Genomic DNA, 24,545 nt, shown 5'->3' on the forward strand with positions numbered 1-24,545 from the left:
CAAAGCATATGGTTTTATACAGACTTTTGAAGAAGCCTGTATTTACAAGAAAGTGAGTGGGAGCTCTGTAGCATTTCTAATATTATATGTGGATGACATATTGTTAATTGGAAATGATATGGAAATTCTGGATAGCATGAAAGGATACTTGAATAAGAGTTTTTCAAAGCAAGACCTCGGTGAAGCTGCTTACACATTGAGCATCAAGATCTACATAGATAGATCAAGACGCTTGATAAGATTTTTTCAATGAGTACATACCTTGATAAATTTTTGAAATAGTTCAAAATGGAAAAGTCAAAGAAGGAGTTCTTGCCTGTGTTACAAGGTGTGAAGTTGAGTAAGACTCAAGACCGGACCATTGCAGAAAATAGAAAGAGAATGAAAAGTCATTCCCTATGCCTCAGTCATAGGTTCTATAAAGTATGCTATGCTGTGAACCAGACCTATTGTATACCTTGCTCTGTGTTTGGCAAAGGAATACAATTTTGATCTAATAAGTAGATCACTGGACATGGGTCAAGAATATCCTTAGTGAAGACTAAGGAGATGTTTCTCGATTATGGAGGTGATAAAAGAGCCCGTCGTTAAAGTTACAACGATGCAAGCTTTTACACCAATCCAGATGACTCTAAGTCTCAATCTGGATACATATTGAAAGTGGGAGCAATTAGCTAGAGTAGCTCCGTGCAGAGCATTGTGGACATAGAATATTTGTGAAATACATACGGCTCTGAATATGACAGACCCGTTGACTAAGCTTCTCTCACGAGCAAAACATGATCATACCTTAGTACTCTTTTGGGTGTTAATCACATAGCGATGTGAACTAGACTATTGACTCTAGTAAACCCTTTGGGTTTGATCATATGACGATGTGAACTATGGGTATTAATCACATACAGATGTGAATATTGGTGTTAAATCACATGGTGATGTGAACTAGATTATTGACTCTAGTGCAAGTGGGAGACTGAAGGAAATATGCCCTAGAGGCAATAATAAGTTATTATTTATTTCCTTATTTCATGATAAATGTTTATTATTCATACTAGAATTGTATTAACCGGAAACATAATACATGTGTGAATACATAGACAAACATAGTGTCACTAGTATGCCTCTACTTGACTAGCTCGTGAATCAAAGATGGTTGAGTTTCCTAGCCATGGACAAAAGAGTTGTCATTTGATTAACGGGATCACATCATTAGGAGAATGATGTGATTGACTTGACCCATTCCGTTAGCTTAGCACACGATCGTTTAGTATGTTGCTACTGCTTTCTTCATGACTTATACATGTTCCTCTAACTATGAGATTGTGCAACTCCCGTTTACCGGAGGAACACTTTGTGTGCTACCAAACGTCACAACGTAACTGGGTGATTATAAAGGTGCTCTACAGGTGTTTCCGAAGGTACATGTTGAGTTGGCATAATTCGAGATTAGGTTTTGTCACTCCGACTGTCGGAGAGGTATCTTTGGGCCCTCTCGGTAATGCACATCACTATAAAGCCTTGCAAGCAATGTGACCAATGAGTTGGTTACGGGATGATGCATTACGTAACGAGTAAAGAGACTTGCCGGTAACGAGATTGAACTAGGTATTGGATACCGACGATCGAATCTCGGGCAAGTAACATACCGATGACAAAGGGAACAACGTATGTTGTTATGCGGTTTGACCGATAAAGATCTTCGTAGAATATGTGGGAGCCAATATGAGCATCCAGGTTCCGCTATTGGTTATTAACCGAGAATAGTTCTAGGTCATGTCTACATTGTTCTCGAACCCGTAGGGTCCGCACGCTTAAGGTTTCGATGACAGTTATATTATGAGTTTATGAGTTTTGATGTACCGAAGGAGTTCGGAGTCCCGGATGAGATCAGGGACATGACGAGGAGTCTCAAAATGGTCGAGACGTAAATACCGATATATTGGATGACTATATTCGGAGTTCGGAAAGGTTCCGAGTGATTCGGGTATTTTTCGGAGTACCGGAGAGTTACGGGAATTCGCCGGGGAGTATATGGGCCTTATTGGGCCATACGGGAATAGAGGAGAGAGGCCGAAAGGAAGGAGGCGCGCAGCCCCCCTCTGGTCCGAATTGGACAAGGGGTGCGGCCCCCTTTTCCTTCCTCCTCTCCCCCTCTTTCCCCCTTCTCCTACTCCAACAAGGAAGGAGGGAGTCCTACTCCCGGTGGGAGTAGGACTCCCCTTGGCGCGCCCCTACTAGGCCGGCCGCCCCCTCCCCCCTTGCTCCTTTATATACGGGGCAGGGGGGCACCTCTAGGCACAACAACAATTGATCCCTTGGATCTCTTAGCCGTGTGCGGTGCCCCCCTCCACCATAATCCACCTCGATAATATCGTAGCGGTGCTTAGGCGAAGCCTTGCGTCGGTAGTACATCAAGATCGTTACCACGCCGTCGTGCTGACGGAACTCTCCCTCGACACTCGGCTGGATCGGAGTTCGAGGGACGTCATCGAGCTGAACATGTGCTGAACTCGGAGGTCCCGTACGTTCGGTGCTTGGATCGGTCGGATCGTGAAGACGTACGACTACATCAACCGCGTTGTCATAACGCTTCCGCTTACGGTCTACGAGGGTACGTGGACGAACACTCTCCCCTCTCGTTGCTATGCCATCACCATGATTTTGTGTGTGCGTAGGATTTTTTTTTGAAATTACTACATTCTCCAATAGTTGTGCCCTTTTGATCCTCGTCGTTGCTTCTTTTAGGTGTGTCCACCATGCATACATCGTGTGATGAGGTGATTGTCCGGTGCTCTATAGGCACTGGTTCTTGATTGTCTCCTTCATCGGCGTCCATACCGTTGATGTCTTCGGAGTCGAAGTCGAGCATGTCGGTTAGATCGTCGACAGTGGCTACGAAGTGGGTGGTGGGTGGGTTTCGAATTTCTTCGTCGTCCGCATCCCAACCTCACTGACCATAGTACGGCCAGGGCTCTCCTGACAAGGAGAGAGACTTTAGTGAATTTAGGATGTCGCCAAAGGGTGAGTGCTGAAAGACGTCCACGGCGTTTAACTCCATGATCGGAGCCCAATTGGGTCCTATCGGAAGGGGTGCGGAAGATCTGGAGTCCGGGAAGGAGTATGGCACCTTGGAGTCACTGGCCTTACAAAGGACTAGGCTGGTACTTGGCTCTATCGCCATAGAGATTGCGGCTCCTGGGGCGGTGTCCAACCGCCCGTCCCCGACTGGTGCAGTCGGCTCTGTGCTAATGGTCGGAGCGGACGCCTGAGCGGCGCTCCGGGCGCTGTCCGTCAGCAGAGCTAGATCATGCCCCTCGTGACAGTGCGACGCGCTCGGCCGTGGCTCGAATCCGTCGAAGATCAAGTCCCCGCGGATGTCAGCCGTGTAGTTTAAGCTTCCGAATCTGACCTGATGGCCAGGGGCGTAGCTTTTGATCTGCTCCAGATGTCCAAGCGAATTGGCCCGCAGTGCGAAGCCGCCGAATATGAAGATCTGTCCGGGGAGAAAAGTCTCACCCTGGACCGCGTTGTGGTTGATGATCGAAGGAGCCATCGGGCCTAAAGGTGACGACACAGAGGAACTCTCAATGAAAGCACCAATGTCGGTGTCAAAACCGGCGGATCTCGGGTAGGGGGTCCCGAACTGTGCGTCTAGGCGGATGGTAACAGGAGACAAGGGACACGATGTTTTTACCCAGGTTCGGGCCCTCTAGATGGAGGTAAAACCCTACTCCTGCTTGATTAATATTGATGATATGGGTAGTACAAGAGTTGATCTACCACGAGATCAGAGAGGCTAAACCCTAGAAGCTAGCCTATGGTATGATTGTTGTTCGACCCACGGACTAAAACTCTTTGGTTTATATAGACACCGGAGAGGGCTAGGGTTACACAGAGTCGGTTACAATGGGAGGAGATCTTCATATCGAATCGCCAAGCTTGCCTTCCACGCCAAGGAAAGTCATATCCGGACACGGGACGAAGTCTTCAATCTTGTATCTTCATAGTCCGGGAGTCCGGCCAAAGGTCATAGTCCGGCCATCCGGACACCCCCTAATCCAGGACTCCCTCACCGACCAAAGGGAGATTCACTCTCCACCGGTCACCCATGAGAAAGCGGTAGTGGAAGAGCATCATCCTAATTCTCCCTCTACTTTGAGGACGAACTACGTACGGATTTCCGAGCTCTCCGTGTCGGACACCCGCTCACGGGAGGACATGACCCAGGCCCCGGACTCAGAATCGGGTGGCAGGCCGAATAGATCGGGCAATGTTCCAGAACTCGAGCCGTTAAGCTCGGAAGCCTCTTTGCCCCTGGGTCCCAGATTGGGTCGGGATTCGGATTCAAAGCCACCAACCCACCCAGATTTATCCAATCTTTCACATATCAGACAAGATCCCCAAGAAACAGTACATCATTACTGGGCCAGATTCCTCCTTGTGATAAACAGGGTCAAGGACTGTCGCGGGGTAGACACAATCTTCCTCTTTTTCAAAAATTGCACGGACAAAGGAATTCTCAATGCTATAAGTCGCCGTGACATAGTACACTTCGCTGACTTAGCAGCCATAGTGCAAAAATACTGCGCGATGGAAAGCGCCTGGAAAACCCAAACAAGCTTCTGGGACAATCCGGCTCTAACCAAATCCTCTGTCCGAACTAAAAGGGTAAATTCCCGTAAGTCACCCGATTCAAGTACCAAAAAAATAAAGCCCGCCGCAAGGCACAGAACCATATCGGAAGAATCGCTAAACGGGCCGTGCAAGATTCACAACACACCGGATACTACGCTAACGCATGGCCTTAGAGCATGTTGGATACTCCGACAGGTAGCAAAGAGCAGCGAAGATCTCCTCATAGAACATTCAGCAGAGCAATATGCCGCCGGAGACAACAATACGGTATTTACAGTCTTTGAGACTTTCGCCTCAAATAATAGGCGCAAGCGAGCTCAGCGCAACCTCGCAGAAGTTTGCCATGTGGCAACAATAAATCCATGGAACGACACGGCTATAACTTACAATGCAAGTGACAAACCTCAATTCTGAATAGTCCGAGCACCAGCTGCTTTGGTCCTTAGCCCAATCGTGGATGGCTTCAGGCTCACTAAAGTGCTCATGGACAGCGGAAGCGGACTAAACGTCATCTATGAGGAAACCGTTAACAAGATGGAAATTGACAAGAGCCGCATTGAGCGAAGCAGCACGACCTTCAGGGGAATCATCCCTAGTCGGGAGGCACAATGCACAGGAAAAATCACACTGGATTTGTTATTTGGCACGCCGGAGAATTACAGGTCCGAAGAAATTACATTCCAAGTGGCCCCGTTCAGCAGCGGATACCACGCCCTCTTGGGGTGGGACGCATTCACGAGTTTCCAGACTATACCCCATTACGGGTACATGAAGCTCAAAATGCCCGGGCCCAATGGAACCATCACTCTAGCTAGTGATCTGGACATCGCACTCCGCGCCAAAAATAAAAACGCCGCCCTCGCCCTGGAGGCATTATCAGAAGCCCTCGCGGCCGAAGAACTAACAACGCTGCGAGCAACAGGGGACAGAGACGATGTGATACTTGACAAACGACCTAAATCCACCTCCTTCAAACCAGCGGACGAGATAGTCAAATTCCAGGTACACCCAACGGACCCTTCGAAGACAGCTTCCATCGGGACACGGCTGAACCCCACAATAGACGCCGCACTGCGAGACTTCCTGCGTGAGAATTGGGATATCTTTGTCTAGCATCCTTCAGACATGCCAGGCATCCCACGCAGGCTGGCCGAACACAGCCTCAATATACTGAAAGGATACAAGCCAATCAAGTAAACTCTTAGGCGCTTCTCAGAGCCTAAGAGGCAAGCCATGGGAGAAGAGCTAGCCAAGCTACTCCAGGCCGGATTCATCAGAGACATCAAACATCCGGATTGGCTAGCAAACTTGGTAATGGTACCAAAAAAGGACAAATCCTGGTGCTTGTGTGTCGATTTCAAGGACCTCAATAAAGCTTGCCCCAAGGATCCCTTCCCCTCCCTCGCATTGATCAAATAATCGATGCCACCGCAGGACATGACTCATTGTGTTTCCTCGACGCATACTCCGGATACCATCAAATAAAGATGGCGGAGTCCGACCAGGCCACAACAACCTTCATCACTCCGTACGGCCCCTTCTGTTTCAACACCATGCCCTTCGGGCTCTTAAACGCCGGCGCAACCTATCAACGCATGATTCAGACATGCCTGGAAAAACAAATCGGCAAGACAGTAGAGGCTACGTAGACGACGTGGTCATCAAAACAAGAAACGGCGAAACCTTAATAGACGACTTGAGGCTTACGTTCGATAATCTCCAAACATACGACATCAAGCTCAACCCAGAGAAGTGTGTCTTCAGAGTACCCTCCGGAAAATTACTCGGCTTCATCGTTTCCAATAGAGGAATTGAAGCCAATCTGGAAAAAATCCGAGCTCTATCACAGTTGGCTATCCCAACAGACCTCAAGCAGATCCAGAAACTAACTGGATGCGTGGCTGCCTTAAGCCGCTTCATCTCCCGCTTAGGAGAAAAGGCACTACCTCTGTATCGCCTTCTTCGACACACCGAACACTTCGAGTGGATGGATGCGGCCACGGCCGGACTGGAAGAAATAAAGGAACTATTGGCCACAAACCCAGTCCTAACCGCGCCAAACATAGGCGAACCCATGCTATTGTACATAGTCGCAACAAACCAAGTTGTGAGTGCAGTGCTCGTCGTCGAACGAGAGGCAGACGGACACAAGTTCCCTCTCCAAAAGACGGTATATTACGTGTCCACTGTCCTCACTCCATGCAAATCTCGGTACCCACACTATCAAAAGATATCGTACGCGGTCTTCATGGCATCCCGGAAACTACGACACTACTTTCAAGAGTGTTCGATCACGGTGGCCTCTGAAGTACCACTCAATGACATAATAAATAACCGCGACACAACATGCCGAATTGCTAAATGGGCTATTGAGCTCCTTCCGTTCGACATAACATACAAACCACGGCGGGCCATTAAGTCGCAAGCACTGGCTGACTTCGTCGCCGAATGGACAGAAGCCGAACTCCCTAAAGAGTACGACGTGTACTCAAATTGGATCATGCATTTCGACGGCTCTGAAATGCAGGCCGGATTGGGAGCGGGTGTTGTCCTGACATCCCTCACCGGAGACACGGTGCAGTACGTCCTCCAAATATTATACACAGAATCCAACAATGCAGCCGAATACGAGGCTCTGTTGCATGGTCTTCGGATGGCAGTTTCCATGGGCATTCAACGCCTCGAAGTGCGCGGGGACTCGAACCTCGCAATATCTCAGGTAAATGGAGACTTTGACGCCAAGGACCCGAAAATGGTGGCCTACCGCAATGTCGTCCTCAAAATGTCAGCTCGGTTCGAAGGGCTCGAATTCCACCATGTGGTCAGAGAAAATAACCAAGCGGCCAATATCCTCGCCCGCATCGGCGCTAAACGCGACCCCGTCCCACATAATATCTTCCTAGAAAGGCTGTTCAAGCCGTCCGTGGCATGAGAAGGGGAGTCCGGCAGTATCGGTCCGGCTCCGAACACAACCCCAAATTCTGAACCTTCTAACGTAATCGGAGGCTCTTCCACCGAAATAACACCTTCGGCCCACGAAGTGATGGCTGTCATCGCCCCGTGGACCGAGCCCTTCTTGGCCTACCTAAATAGGCAAGAGCTCCTAGAGGATCAAAATGAGGCACGTTGTATTGTGCGGCGCTTTAAGGCCTACAAAGTCCATGAAGGAGAGCTCTACAAGAAGAGTGCAATCGGAGTGCTCCAACGATGCATCTCCGAAGAGGAAGGGTGGCAGCTCTTAGCCGAGATGCATTCCGGACTAGGCGGGCACCAAACGGTAGCCCGAGCTCTCGTAAGCAAGGCCTTTCGGACAGGATTTTACTGGCCAACAGCCTGGGCGGACGCACAGGACCTTGTCCAACATTGCGTTGGTTGTCAACTATTTGCCAATCAGAGCCATATGCCCCCTACCGCTCTCCAAACAATCCCGATAACTTGGCCCTTTGTGGTCTGGGGCTGAAAATGGTGGGACCCCTTAAAGGGGGAAGCCATAAGAAAAAATACTCATTAGTCATGGTGGACAAGTTCACCAAATTGATGTGACCCCTCGTAATATAAATACCGAGGTCGTCGATGTTGCACTTGAATTCATTGTTGTCCAAAAATACGCTACATATACACCGAATTATGTACGGCCAAGTTACAAACGTGCATGCACGTACGCATATGTTGGAGGGCTCGGTTTGCATGGTATTGATGCACGTCAAGAATCCATATTTGTAGGAGATGCTCAAGGGGATAAGGCAAGTGACTTTCTGTTTAATTATTTGTTAGTTGCGGCTGGAGATAAATCAAGTCCGTTTGAATACAAATAAGAGCATCCTAGAACCATGTGCTATCCGGATGGAGGAGATGGAAGTAGAACTCAAATAGAGATGTCCTTCTTCCTATTTTTACCAAAGAAAGAGAAGGTTTCTTGTCATGGCAGGAGGCTACTACGTGAGTCATTCTCGTTAAAGGACATGGGCTAGGGTCCACCTGCAGCAGTACTGCCTTCGTTAAAATATATGCCAAGATGTAAAAGGCATCTTAATTAGATAAGAGTCTAGTTTGCTTTACGTACGTGAATTTTTATCTCTTGTGGGTCAAGTTAGAAGGAGCCTGACTACTATTATAAAGTCTGGCCTCGAGTAATGTAATAGTTAGGTTATTTTGAGATGAATTAGACACCGTGTGTGTTCCGGCCATCGGTCATTATCGAGTTTTGAGAAATCTTGTCAAAAGTCTTTACTGGCGTGTGAGTTCCTACGACGCATAGCATAGGAGATTACAAGCTGATCCTATATGGTTCGTCCACGTTATTCCTTCAGATCGAGGGGTTGGCGTGTTGTTTTTGCGAGGTTTGTGAACATCTTTGTAAACCCGCCTCTAGTTCTTGTTGCGATGGAGTTTTGTGCCATGAAAGATCGGGCCAACAATGGATCGACCCTCGTCTCGAGGTTCGCTCCTCATCATCGGTGCAAATTTTTGTCTTGATTGAGGATGTACGGTGACACTGACTATTATGGATACAAGTCCCACAATGACAAGTTGAAGACACCAAAAATCACAGGGTGGTTGGATAGTGATGCTACACCGACAGAGTACAAATCATGGGAAAATAGGATGGAAGGTACGTTTGATAAGCGTGCTTCACAGGATCCTACTTTTGATGAGTTTGTTGCTTTGGATCTTGCACTGGAGCGTGTGGATGATGAGTTGTATGAGTTGTGGCGTAAGGAGAAACGTGACAAAAAATTACATTACTTGACGACTATTTGGAAGGATTTCCGAAACTTTTTAAGGGCGGAATTTTTACCTTCTCATCGTGACAGTGTTGTGGTGCCCTGTGTGACGAGCTTGGTGGCAGCTCCAGTGGACACAGGTACTCAGAAAATCAAAGTCATGGATCACAATGCTAAAATTAATAAGGTGGTGGTGAAGGGGGTCAACAAGTCAACTGCGACGGTGATTTCGCCAAATGAGAAGAAACAAACAGTACCCAGTGTTCACAATGTTTCGAAGGCGCATGTGGACATGGTGATAAACGAGGAAGCGTCATCACCAATGAGTGGGCTGAACGTACAACTCAAAAGGGCACGTGATAGCAGCAGTAATAAGGTGGATAAAGGGCAGCGCTGGAGTTTGTTTCAGACTCAGTGCAACATCAAGGGAACGACATGCAAATTAATTATTGATGGAGGTAGTTGCACCAATGGAATCAGCAAGATGTTGGTGGAGAAACTTGGCTTGTCCACATGGTGATATGATGAACCACATCATTTGGAATGGTTGAGTAATTGTGGGCAGCTCAAAATTACACATAAGGTGCGTGTGCCGTTTAAAGTTGGACAGTATATTGATGAGGTGGAATGCGATGTTTTGCCATTAGAAGTTTGTGGTTTATTGCTTGGACGGCCATGGCAGTACGATCGCAATGCAACACATGCCGGGAGGATGAATACATATACATTTGTTCATGATGGGAAACAAATGACACTAAAGCCAATGGAAGAGACATCGATTTGTTCAGATGTGGTGCTGACAGTATGGAAGGAGAGAGTTTTGAAGGACAGCTCGAAACCGAGGACGGTTTTCTTTCAAGGGAGGGAGGATGATGTGGCATGTCCTACTGCAAAAATGACTAGTACACAGGTCATGTTGCGTACGTCGGTCAATGACAAGGAGTTGCGGGCGACTTCGGCAGTCGTCAACAAAGGGGTACAAACGAAGGATATTATGGATGAGGAGACGACAATGCATATGGATGAAGCGGACGTTGAAAAGAAAGTTAACCAAGACGAGGATCAGAATATTATGAAGGAGATGACACATTTTAGCAAAGGTAAAGATGGAACCTTGCGTATTCTATGTGGTCCTGGATTTACGCCAATCTTACCTAAAGAAAGAGTGCGTGTCACATGTGAGAACAATTCTAAATTAGAGGAGTTCATGCAAGTGCATGCACGCACAAAACTAGAAAATAGTTGTTTGTTTCCTAACCAACGTGCAACAGGATATCATGCACGCATTTGGAGAAATAATCGGACGCGGAAGCCATGGAGAATAAGAAGGAAAAGGCCTGCATGCAACGGATTTATTAGTTGTATTACACGGAACACACAAACTCCTGAACTGCATGTGCTAGAAAATAGGAGGAGAAGGAGTCTGCACGTACGTGGAGATATGTTTCCATATCGGCCAGCTATGTATGTTTGGAAAATTAAAACAAAGGTAGCAGATCAAAACGACCAGGATTTCGGTTGCACTCCAAGTCAGGCAGGAGAAAATAAATCAGGTACGTGACGTGATATGGCCTGTGTGCCTTGTTTAGGTCGAACTCATCTGAGTCGGTTTGTACCCAGACTATATATATAATTTGTGACGGAGACTTGAAGGATTAGGTTATTTTCTTTAGAGTTTAGACAGACTATGAAGCGGCCCTCTGGGCGTTCATCTTGTTTATTATTGTGAGATTTTCTATCAAGAAAATTACACTTTGGCGAGAGGATTCTCGTGATCGAGAGTTTGCTAGCTATTGGCTTGAGGTCCGTCGGCGACGACGGATTGCGTGCTGGTGACGTCTACGTTGACGAGAGGTGCCTTGTTTGTCGAGGTATTGCTAGTCAGTTTTTTGTTACCATAGTTTCAGGTTGCGTGTATCGCTCGCATAATTGGAAACTCTTATCAGTGAAATTTAGTCGCGGTTGTTGCATCGTGAAAGATCGGGCCAAATTAGCGGCGCGTCCGAGGTCGTGCTTTCATCAAGTGGTATCAGAGACCGGCGTTTCTCACGGCACTTCGGAGGAGACGGCTGGCGCACCGTCATCGAGGAGCTACTGGAAGCTATCTGGTGACTTTTTGTCGGAGGAGAAAGGCTATGGCGCTGAACTTTTCCACACCTATTGTAAAGTGGGAGAGAAAGTTTGTGCCACGACGATCGACCACGACAGTTCGATCAACGCGGTTGGCATCGACATGGTGGAGAAGCTGCAGCTACCGATGACACCGCATCCACGACCATACTCACCGAGGAGGTGCTACGACAAGCTCGACATCGCGCACCAAACTACGGTACTATTTTCAGTAGGCAAATTTTCTTGTGAAGTTTTATGCGACGTAATTTCGGTACCGATGATTTCGTGTCATATGCTACTGGGAGAGCCATGGTACAAGAAAAACAATGTTGCACACGACTATCTTGCCAAGACATACACTGTCGAGTGGGATACAAAATATGTTCTAATGGCCATGGAGAAGAAGCCGTTCAAGACTTGGAGGAAGGATCGATTGCTGAAGAAGAAAGAGCAAGAAGAAGCAAAAAAGGAGGTCAAAGCTACTGGATTGTTTTTGGCGCACGTTATACAGGCAGCTGAAGATGTAGCTGAAGAGACTAATTCGAAACCGAGGACGTTTTCGCTTCAAGGGGGAGAGGATGATGTGACCCCTCGTAATATAAATACTGAGGTCGTCGATGTTGCACCTGAATTCATTGTTGTCCAAAAATACGCCACATATACACCGGATTATGTACGGCCAAGTTACAAACGTGCATGCACGTACGCATATGTTGGAGGGCTCGGTTTGTATGGTATTGATGCACGTCAAGAATCCATATTTGTAGGAGATGCTCAAGGGGATAAGGCAAGTGAATTTCTGTTTAATTATTTGTTAGTTGCGGCTGGAGATAAATCAAGTCCGTTTGAATACAAACAAGAGCATCCTGGAACCATGTGCTATCCGGATGGAGGAGATGGAAGTAGAACTCAAATAGAGATGTCCTTCTTCCTATATTTACCAAAGAAAGAGAAGGTTTCTTGTCATGGCAGGAGGCTACTACGTGAGTCATTCTCGTTAAAGGACATGGGCTGGGGTCCACCTGCAGCAGTACTGCCTTCGTTAAAATATATGCCGAGATGTAAAAGGCATCTTAATTAGATAAGAGTCTAGTTTGCTTTACGTACGTGAATTTTTATCTCTTGTGGGTCAAGTTAGAAGGAGCCTGACTACTATTATAAAGTCTGGCCGCGAGTAATGTAATAGTTAGGTTATTTTGAGATGAATTAGACACCGTGTGTGTTCCGGCCATCGGCCATTATCGAGTTTTCAGAAATCTTGTCAAAAGTCTTTACTGGCGTGTGAGTTCCTACGACGCATAGCGTTTTTTTTGACCCAACACCGTAGAACAAAATGTTCTACAGTAAATCAATTAAAGCAAAATATAGTACAAAAAGTTACAAAATCCAAAAGAATAAAGATTATAAGCTAGCCAATGCCTGCTCTAGGAATGGAACCCATGATTACAGATTATGATCTATCCACTGTGAAAAGCGAACTGCAAACTTTTGCTTGATCTTATGTCGAAGTAGCTTAAGATCATTCTTGAGGTGGTATCTCCAAGACTGAATTGAATTACGACGCATAGCGTAGGAGATTACAAGCTGAACCTATACGGTTCGTCCACGTTATTCCTTCAGATCAAGGGGTTGGCGTGTTGTTTTTGCGAGGTTTGTGAACATCTTTGTAAACCCGCTTCTAGTTCTTGTTGCGATGGAGTTTTGTGCCATGAAAGATCGGGCCAACAACTGATCGACCCTCGTCTCGAGGTTCGCTCCTCATCACAAATGGATAGAAGCCAAGCCAGTTAAAACGGCCGAATCCGGACCAGTGATAGACTTCATATCGGAGGTTGTACATCGTTACGGTGTCCCCCACAGTATCATCACCGACAATGGCTCAAATTTTACAGCCGAGGAGGTGAAAGCCTGGTGCGGCAAAATGGGCATTAAGCTCGACTACGCCTCTATCTATCACCCCCAAACAAACAGTCAAGTCAAACGTGCAAATGGTCTTATCATGAGCGGCATTAAACCCAGACTAGTGCAATCCTTGAAGGAAACAGACACACATTGGGTTTAGGAACTCGACTCCGTACTCTGGGGGCTGCGGACCACGCCGAATCGTATCACCGGATACACACCATTTTTATGGTGTACGGCGCAGAAGCAGTGCTGCCCTACGATATAATCCATGACTCACCTCGCGTGCGCATGTATGAAGAGAAGGAAGCCGAGCTAGATCGGCAGGACAACTTAGATGCTTTGGATGAGGAACGTGATGTCACTAAGGCCCGTTCCGCATTCTATCAGCAACAGGCTCGAGGGTATCAAAGCAGAGAAGTACAGGACAAAACTTATAACATTGGCGATCTCACTCTACGCCTACCCGAGAAGAAGAAGGACAAGCTCAAACCCAAGTGGGATGGTCCCTTCATCATTGATAAAGTTCTCACCGGAGGAGCGTACCGTCTGCGCAGTGCATCTGATAACAGACTCGAGCTGAACTCATGGAACGCAGCTAGACTCCGGAGATTCTACGCCTAGCGCCGAACCCAGTGTTCGTCTCCTTAACTCCGCCTCTTCAATTATGTTCTCTTTCGTCCTTTCTCGCTCCTTTTTTTCCTTTTTTCATATACAGCCTTAAAACTGTACGGATGCCCTGAGCACTCCGGCCGCATTATGCATGCACACTATACCAGGGCGCTTTCTATTCGGAAGCTAAACATAACTACTTTAATGGCTTCTTGCTGGCCACATATGCATTTTCTTTCCATATGTGCCTTTTCGTCACCATTATATGCATCGATATGACTTAAGTTTTGGCCATGTTGGGTTGCCTGGCTCTTGTATTTATGCCCTACGTTCCCGTTAATTCGGCTAGGGCATAAGGGGAGCACCTCTGTGATTGTTACTGCCGGTTGAGCCGGATGTGGACCTCAGACTGGGTGAAGCCGAAAGCTAGCGTTCTGAAGGGAATATTCAGTCGGTGAACAAAAGATGTTCTTGTTCATAACAACGAAAATACCCAGATGTTTTGTTTCCTGCACTTCTGTTCGCAGTTCGGACATGCACATCGATGCATGCGCACCCAGAGAAAGGAACCCCTAACGGAACTATTCTCTTTGGAAGATGTTTCTTACTATCCATGTAATATAACATGACTAGTTGGGTACTTGTCTGTTCAAGCACTTATGACCCTTACGCCTGGTTTCCATGCATACCCTGGTTTTTCATAACTGTGCGGGTATACGGATACACCCCGGACTGTCGGATCCGAGGGCTAAAGCGAAAAGGTCCGCCATGACAAATGATTTTCAATCCGGCTAGGGAGTACATGAGCCCATTCAAATTACATAGTCATATAGACTGGTTGTACTCTTCCTCTATACCATCCAACAAGCTGTCTAGCTTATAATCCTGTTGGGAATACTTTGCAGCTAACGCTACTTGGTCATATACTAGACTAACGGGTATCTCTTGTCCATCTGACCCAGCCGGTCCGACTTCGGCCATATGGTTCGGGTCAGCCTTGGCATATCGCGTCTTCACCATGGCCCAGGCTTCTCTCGCAGCTTGCCGGCAAGCTGATATCTTCCATAATCGGAAGCGCCGCCGTGATCCTTTGAGCATCTCTACAAGTTCGCTCATGCCTCCTGGCAGGGAAGCGGACAGCCACAAAGCCTGGGCAATACCCTGCATCACCTGTCGGGCTCGTTCGTGCAGTTGTGAAAGCTCTTGCAGCATATCGCCTGCGGAACCGGGCATCTCCTCTTTAGGGCGTCCCGTCAACATACCTGCAGACATAACTCTGTCAATACGCCTCCTCGCCGAACTATACTACAGTTTGCTCATGCGCTTACTATAAATGCTGCGCCGAAGCCTCCAGTTCTCCTTCATGAAGTCTGTGAGCTGAGCCCGAACATCTTTCAATTCAACACTTAGTCGGAGATTAGCATCTTGCAGCTTATTCTTCTCCTGAATAGACTGCGTCAGCACGCGTTCGCCCGCCTTCAGCTGACTTCACAGATGCAGCTCATTATCTCCCACAATCTTCGGATTTCCTCCAGGATTGTCTATTGAATCTTTTGTCAGATTTATAAACCATGCCGAACAAACAAACTGGTAGAAAGAAATTATTACCAGAAGAAGCCTTTTTGGATTCCTCTTGTTCGTCTGCATTGGCCTTCATTTGGGCCTTACATTCCTCCAGCTCTTGAGACAACTGGGCATTCTTCTCTACAAGAACCTATGCATTTAATGATCCTTAAATCAGTTGTGCCAACTGTTTCAAGTCTCAGGGGCTACTACTACACATACTTATTAAATTCTCTTACCCGTATATCCTTCACATACTGGTTCGTTGCTCTGGCAAGTCCATCTTGAGCAGCGCGGATATATGCGTGTCCAGAATTTAAGGCACTGAACGCCTCTTCGGAAAAAATACCACCGCAGAGTACGGCCCGTCGGCGCCAGTGATTCATGGCGCTCTCCACTTCAGAATTTGTGGCGGAAAGCATATCCGTATCCTCCGTAGGAGGACAGTCTGGCACTGTCCCCGCATCAGCCTCCGCCCATGAATCCGGTCCAGGAATCCGTCTTTTGGAGGCATGGCCGGTAGGGTCCCCAGACATAGTCCGGCGTTTCCTGACACGACATAATTAAAGCCGTCACGCCTCGACAAAAAGACCAAATAAACCACGGGGCAAGTTTAATGAATACCTCTGCGCCTGCGTCTCACTCCTAACTGCCTTCCTTTTAATCCTACCTTGTCTAGGCACCTCTTGCTGAGAGGCTCCCGTGGTTTCCGCACGGTGTCCCGACTGCCGTTTCTATAAAAGTACGACATATGAGCGTAAGGTACGGCAAAACGAAGGAATTCTTTCAGAAGGTTGGAACCCCGACATTACTTACATGCGACACGGGAAGCAGTCCGGGATAATCCGCAATGATGGCCACTAAAGAGCCGCCACTGCTTTCCTGGTAGAAAGTCCCGTCGATGAATTCCACGGATATGTCCGGATCTTCTTCAAGTCCGGGGTTGAGAGCCTGGCCAGGATCCTCTGGCTGCGGAGAGGGGCTGTTGAACTCTTTCACGGCCTTCCTTAGTTCCTGTTTTGAAACGGCAAGGTAAATAATTGTGCCAACGAAGGTAAGGACGGATAGAGTCAAGTAAAAGATGACAACTTACCCAGCTTCGGGGGTTATACATGGAAAATCCATCCTGCGGTTTAATGCGGAGGAACTCCTCTTATTCTCCTTTGTACAATTCGGACAGTATCCTCGCCAAAGACGTGGCGGAGTCCGGACCTTTGTGACCGCAGCGAGAGGCATCGTCTTCTCCATTGAAGTGCCACATGGGGTTTCCCCTATATTGAAGTGGCTACACTCCCCTTATTATGCATATTGACATAACTTCGATTATTGTCAATGCTGATTTGGCCAGGGTTTGTATCCGGCTCATCAGATAGAAGACTTCCCTGTTATCTTCCTCCTGGGGGCTCCGAGGGTGCCAGCTTTGGCGTTTCTTTAGCGGAGTATTGGTAAACTCAGGAAGGCCCGTCCGGACTGGGTCCGGAAGGGGAACGTCATCAACATAAAACTACTCCGAGGGCCAGTCTTCGGACGCCTTCTTTGGAGTACCGGGCAGGTATCCGGTCTGGGCGATGCGCCATATTTCCTCTCCGCCCACTTGATATATGGATCCCTCCTGGTTGCAGGGGACGAGGCAAAATAACCTCTTCCATAACTCGAAATGAGCTTCACAGCCCAGGAACAGCTCGCAGAGGGCAACATAACCTGCGATGTGCAGTATGGAGGCTGGGGTAAGATTATGCAACTGGAGACCATAGAACTCTAGGAGCCCGCGGAGGAACGGGTGGATTGGAAACCCGATGCCTCTTAGAAGATATGGAACGAGGCATACTCGCTCCCCCCAAGATGTGTTAGGGAATCTCTCCGCTTGCTCCCTGCCATTATAAGTGGCTAGTCCGGATCGGACGGGGACCATGTATGCGGGCGGAAGGAACCCTTCGGTCTACAGCTCTATTAGGCGACTGTGAGGGATGGAACACTTTTCCCAATCCCCTGGTTTCGAGCCAGGGGAGCGACCAGCAGGGCTGCAGCGACCGGTCATGATGGGATGGCCTCTTTTGGACGCGCTCTGCGGAATGCTTGCTTGGGAGAAGGTGGTGTGATTTGGATCTGAGGGTCCCCGTCTCCTCAAATAGGCGGTTTGCCTACAGGATTAGGGTGGCAAATGTAAAAATGCCCCGGCCACTCGCCTTCGATTGACACGTGGAGGTGGCCATTATTGAAGCATAGAAGCCGAGGAGTACAACCTTACTGGGAGGCCGAATACTATTCGCTGCAACAGGTGCACTTGATTTGGAGAAGAACCCGCCTTGCAATGCCGAAGACAATATGCGCGCCGGACTCATCGTCATTGAAGCCTGGTTCGGGGGCTACTGAGGGAGTCCTGGATAAGGGGGTATCTGGACAGCCGGACTATATACTTTGGCCGGACTGTTGGAGTGTGAAGATACAAGATTAAACACTTTGTCCCGTGTCCGGATGGGACTCTCCTTGGCGTGGAAGGCAACCTTGGCGATTCGGATGTAGATCTCCTCCTCTGTAAACCGACTCTGTGTAACCCTAGCCCCCTCCGGTGTCTACATAAACCGGAGGGTTTAGTCCGTAGGACACAACAATAATCATACCATAGGCTAGCTTCTAGGGTTTAGCCTCTCTGATCTCGTGGTAGATCAACTCTTGTAATACTCATATCATCAAGATCAATCAAGCAGGAAGTAGGGTATTACATCCATCGAGAGGGCCCGAACCTGGGTAAACATCGAGTCCCCAGCCTCCTGTTACCATTAGCCTTAGATGCATAGTTCGGGACCCCCTACCCGAGATCCGCCGGTTTTGACACCGACAACGGGCGTAAGGCGTACAATACTAGTAAGCAAGCTTCACCTCATCCTGCGAGCCACCGCGCCCGTGGGCGGGGGAGACGGCGTACTAAGCAAGCTTCTACTTGTTCTGCGAGTTGACGGGACACATCAAAAGTACTCCAGTGTATAGAGCCTTGCCTCTAAGGTAGGCCCCACATGGTTTGCCTCTTTTTTAACATAACGCATCAAGTCGCAATTTGTTTGTTCACCCGTGGTAGACGATCCTCCCTCCATCAAGTGGACAACCAGTACACGTGTCAAATTATCACGTGGGCTGCCATTTCATACAAAAATGAGCTCCACCGTGTACCCACGCGGGTGTGGTTGGGAAAGAGACGGGAGTACGTGGGCCATGCGTGCACCTCTTCTCTTCGTGCACGTCCCCCACCTACGTGGGTGTGTGTGAGAGAGATACAAACCTAGACAGATGGCGTGTGCATTCATGAGTGTTTTTTGTTTGGGGGGGGTGTGATTTCGTGAATGTATTTGTGGGAATATGTGTCCATGACATCTCAAACAAAATTTTCCATGCAATGTGTGTGAAATCGAGGCCTATCCATATCATATATAGAGGGTTGGGCGATCCACGAGAAGAGAGGGAGGGGTCATAGATATCGATAGAGTCGAAGAGAGGATCAAGTGGGCGGGTGTGAGATCGATGAAGAGAGCCATCGAAATTGTGTGTGTGTGCAAGTCAAAGATATAGGGCGACTGACCTACCGGAACGTTAGAGGTCACAGGTCAAGTTTGTGTGTGGCAGGGAGACATGACTAGAGCACTCGATGTATCGGTGTGTGTGTGTGGGAGGGTTTGGGGGGAGGGGGAGGCAGTGGTCTAACTATAGAGGTAGAACGACTCGTATATGTGTTGAGAAGGAGAGACCCAGCTATGTCTTGAGGGAGATCGGTCGACATCCACATAACTAAAGGAAGGGAAATAGGATGGGACAAAGAGAGAGAGAGAGAGGAGAGAGAGAGGGAGGGAGACGGGTAGAGTGCTGGATGGGTGATGGAGTTCCTTCTCGAAGATGGTGGGAGAGGCCTACTCGACAAACTGAGGGTGGAACTGCAATATTATCAATAAGAGTGGGGATGTGTTTCTGTGTGTGCCTGTGCGTGATAGATCTGTCGGGACGCATGCATGGATGATGAAGGGAACCATGTGTTTCGTAAGCAAACCTAACTAAATCGGTAGATCAATTGTTATTTTTTGGAGGAAGGGAGAGACATAACTAATGAGGTAGATCGATCGACGCGTGGGAAAAATCGAGTTATAAGGAACTAGCTAGCTATATGTATAGCGGGAGATCGGTCGGTGTACATCCATTTGTTAGAGGCAAATAAGGCCCAGCGAGACGGATAGACAGAGAGAATGGAGCTAGGAGGTGGTGTGAGAGGCCGAGCTACTAGCTAGATAGGGGGAGGAGTGTGCGGTTGTGAGATCGATGAAAAGAGGGACGAGAGTTTACACGTGTGTGGGACCATATGAGAGACAAGAGGCATGGACACAGAAATGAGGAGATGGAAGGTGTGTGTGTATGTTGTAGGCAGACATCGCTAGACAGGTTTCTCTATCGGTGTGTGTCGAAAATGAGTTGTGGAGACTGTGGGAGAACAGCCTAAAGAAAAAAATGAATGTGCGTGACGGATAGAATGCTGAGGGAGGGGGAGGGAGAGGAGGGCGTGTGCATGCACGAGAGAAAGTTAGTGCTAGCTACAAAGGTTATAGGATTGTGTTGGTGTAATAGACTAATAAAGATCATAATTTTATATGAAAGTGGATTCATATATTTGAATAGGAGATCATAGTGTTATAAACATATGCATGCTTGAATATAGCGGTGATACGCGTGTTGTGGTTTTGCACATGTTATACCATAATGTGATAATGCATGGCATTTGCAACTCAGAGCTAAATGTCGAACAATCTAAACCATACTATACATCAAACAATCTCACATTTTATTTGAATTTGTGATAATGTGTGGCGTTTGCAGCTTACAACTAAATGTCGAACAATCTAAACAATACTATATATCAAACAATCTCACATTTTATTTGAATTTGTGGTAATGTGTGATGTTTGCAACTCACATCTAAATACTTGTAGGCGTAGGGGGCGGGGTGTCGGTGTCAAAACCGGCGGATCTCGGGTATGGGGTCCCGATCTGTGTGTCTTAGGCTGATGGTAACAGGAAGCAAGGGACACAATGTTTACCCAGGTTCGGGCCCTCTCGATGGAGGTAAAACCCTACTTTCTGCTTGATTAATATTGAAGATATGAGTAGTACAAGAGTAGATCTACCACGAGATCTTAGAGGCTAAACCCTAAGAGCTAGCCTATGATGGTATGATTGTAATTGTGATCGGCCTTCTAAGGACCATCCTCTCCGGTTTATATAGACACCGGAGAGGGCTAGGGTTTACATGGAGTCGGTTACAAGGAGGGAAATATAATATCCGGATCGCCAAGCTTGTCTCCCACGCAAAGGAGAGTCCCATCCGGACACGGGCCGGAGTCTTGTGTCTTCTATCTTCACGCTTCAATAGTCCAGACGATGTATATAGTCCAGCTGTTCGGATACCCCCTAATCCAGGACTGCCTCAGTAGCCCCTGAACCAGGCTTCAATGACGATGAGTCCGGCGCGCAGTCTTGTCTTCGGCATTGCAAGGCGGGTTCCTCCTTCTGAATACTCCAAGGCTATTATCGAACATGTAGACCGTGTCTGGATCTGCTACAACGAATAGTGTCCGGTTCTGCAAGATGATCTTCACACACCTTTGTAGGGAACATAGCATAAATCCGTTCTGCTGGCAATCTTTGTATGTCGTGCCCTTGCATCGTGGCCTGGTCCGACACGAACCGGCATTTCCTGCCCCACCTCGACTCGCGTTGCGAGGCAGTTTTGTTGGCACGTCGTGCCAAAGCAGAGATCGTGTTCCTCTTATTATGGGATCTGTCATCAATATGGGCGTGTGTGACCCCACGGCGACCGTTGGTATGACTCCGTGTATTTTAGATAAGTCTCAAGCGGTCAAACTGAGGACTCTTGATATTCATCCCCTTTATAAAGGGGTCAAGGCCTACGCCTCTTTTCCACCTCCCTTGCTCCTTCTCGTACCTCGAGTTCTAACACCCAAGACCTAAGCTCCAACACCCCAGATCCTCCAACATGTCCGGATCCGAGCAAAAGGCCGGTGGGTGGCCTCCTCGATCCAAGAGGAGGACATTATGAAGCTTAGGGAGGTCGGATACCTGACCGCCGACATTCAGCACAGGCTTCCCGCTCCAGGGCAAGTTATCCCTACGCCGGAGCCCAATGAGAGCGTTGTGTTTGTCCCACACTTCCTCCGAGGCATGGGCCTCACCCTTGACCCCTTTGGGAGGGGGCTCATGTTCTACTATGGGTTGGATTTTCATGATCATGCTCCAGACGCTATTCTCCATATCTCGTCGTTCATTATTGTGTGCGAGGCTTTTCTCCACATCACCCCACACTTCGGCTTATGGCTCAAGACCTTTAATGTGAAGCCGAAGATGATCGAGGGGCGACTTGCAGAGTGCGGAGGTGCCATAATAAGCAGGAATGCCGATGCCCCTGGCCAGAGGGTTCTTTCCCGGAAGTATCCGATGTATGGCAACGGAGGTGGTTTTATGTTACAGCTCCCAGAGGCACAAAGTGGGTAGCCGCCCCCGAGTTCCGCTCGGGCCCTCCGTCACAGTTGGTGTCTTGGACCGACGTAGGACGGAATTGGGGGCCCGCTGTTGATGTACCACAATTGCAGAATCGCATCCGGGAGCTTATTGAGAGGGACATAAATATTGTCAGCATAATTCAAGTGATGCTAATCCGACAGATGTTGTCGTGCCAACGTCGGCCTCTCCGGATGTGGGAGTTTAATCCGGAGGGTCCGCCGACTATTAAGCACTTCTTCAGCCTGAAGATCGAAGGGATGTGTAAATTATTCTTTGGACCACAAGTAAAGTGTCCGGACACCACCGAGGATGCGGGCCTAAGCTGCAATCGCCTAGATGCCCAAGTAAGTAACCTTAAAGCCGGACACTTCATTTATATTTATCATAACTATTATTCTGAAAATCCCTCTGTGGCCAGGAATGGCTCAACTAGGCGGAGAGAATTAGGTGTCCGGCGCCACTTCCTGAAGGCTCGCCTGGTCCGACCGTTGCCAAAATGCTTGGTCGGGTGCTCAGCAAAATCCCCTCAGGGAAAGGTGAAGGAAAGGGCGGTGAAGCCGAACTTCACACAATAAGCATCCAAACCGGGGGAATCGTTACCTCCCCTAAGGAGGATAGTCGGGACGGGGAGGCTAAAGCCTCCTCCCCGCGCGGGAGGAAAAGGGCCGCCTACGAAGACTTGGAGACGGAGATGACCAAGCAAGGGAAGAAGGTATCACCAGGGGGCTCTGCCACGACGGGCACCCTCACCACGTCGTGCCCACCAATGGGCCAGCCCTCCACCGAGCTGTAAGTTATTCATTGATTCGAAGGTATGGTGTTTCTCCGAGATCCATAACCGGGACTTCGTCTTTTGCAGTCGGGTGAGCAGCTCTTCTCAACAGAGTTCGTCTTCGGGGGATCTTCCTCCGGAGATGATGGAGAGTGAGACCCCACCCACATCTCCGCCTCATGAAGCGGGCGACACTGAGGTTTCGTCACGGAGGAGTCCGGATCTACCGAAGCTGGAAGCTAACACGTCCGTCACCTTGAGCCCGGAGCGTTTGGCTCCCATGAGGGGCGATGAGAAGGGTCCGGCATAGTTTGATATCCGGCCGGACATACTGACAGGCCTTCTGGAGCGAGCCGCGCTCTTGGAGGAGCACCGTTCTTTAATGAGCACGGTGCTCACGAAGATTTCGTCCGCTACAAGCGATTTGAATGAGGCATTTACAAGCCTGCTCAAAGGCTTTGAGGTATGTAGTGAAAAATGCACTCTTTTTTGGTTGTGAAGCGCGCGCTAGGTGAGCTCCCTATGGATAGTAGCCCCTGAGACTCTGGTTTCCTGCCATAGGCGGCAAACGGGGGATCACATAGTAATGGTTGCGCCATACATGTGTGCAGGTATCTAAGGATCCGGCGGCCGACCAGTCTGTTGAAGTTGCCGAACTAAGGAGGCAGATCGGATCTATTGATGCCGATATCACGCTGGTGAAAAACGGCTGGAAGAATCCCAGGGTATGTGCTCTGCTTCCCTTATTATGTTGTATAGGAAAATGCGAGAGTGAAATAATGTTAATGCCATGTGTTTGTACTACAGATGGTGCTGCTGCCTTGGAGGCCCTGAGGGCGGAACTTGCTCAGGCCAAGGAACAAGCTCGGGATAGCAATGCGGCTGCCCTAAAGGCGGCCGAAGAATTGAGAGCCGAATAGGCTGCTCATCGCCGAAGCGAGGAAAAGATAGCCGAAATGGCTAGGGAGTTGAAAAATACCGCTGACCGGTATATACTCTTTGAAAAGGAGAATAATGCTAGTTCAGCCGAGCTAGACAAGGCACTTAATGCCGCCAAAGAGATGCGGACCGAGATCCAGGGTATGCGGGAGGAGCTCCAACAGGCCGACAAAATTGTGGCTGGGGGCTCCTACTTACTGCGGATGAGGTTTTTGGATCCGAAGTATGCTCCCCTGGCTGGGCGCTGGAGTCCTGCAGACGCATATGCGGACTTGGCGAATAGTACAGCTGACGCTGTCAAGTTCTTCGAGGGTCAAGGTGATAAGGAGGTGGAGAAGCTTTTCTGGTCGCAATTCAGTGTTCCCACTCGCCCGCTGCCGCTAAATGAGAAGGTGGCTGCTATGGCGGAGCTTCACAGGTTGTCCGAGCTTGCAATGCGGTCTGCAATAGACAATCTTTGGCCGAAGGGGCCTAAGCCGTATAGTTACTTTGGTTTGGTGCAGCAATTCCTTGGGGCCGTGTCTCGGATTGACGCTATGAGGAGGTCGGCGTGCATAGAGGGTGCATGGATGGCTCTAGCCCGTGTTAAAGCCTATTGGATGGATATGGAGGCCACCATTATAGCGACCCAGGATCCGGCGGGAGGCCAATATCCGGCCGAGCACTACTTGGCGCAGGTCACAGAAGGTGCCCGCCTAATAGAGGCGCAGTGCTCGAAGAATGTCTTGTTC

This window comes from Triticum dicoccoides, chromosome 3B, assembly GCF_002162155.2.
Source record: "Triticum dicoccoides isolate Atlit2015 ecotype Zavitan chromosome 3B, WEW_v2.0, whole genome shotgun sequence".
In the NCBI taxonomy this organism is placed as follows: Eukaryota; Viridiplantae; Streptophyta; class Magnoliopsida; order Poales; family Poaceae; genus Triticum; species Triticum dicoccoides.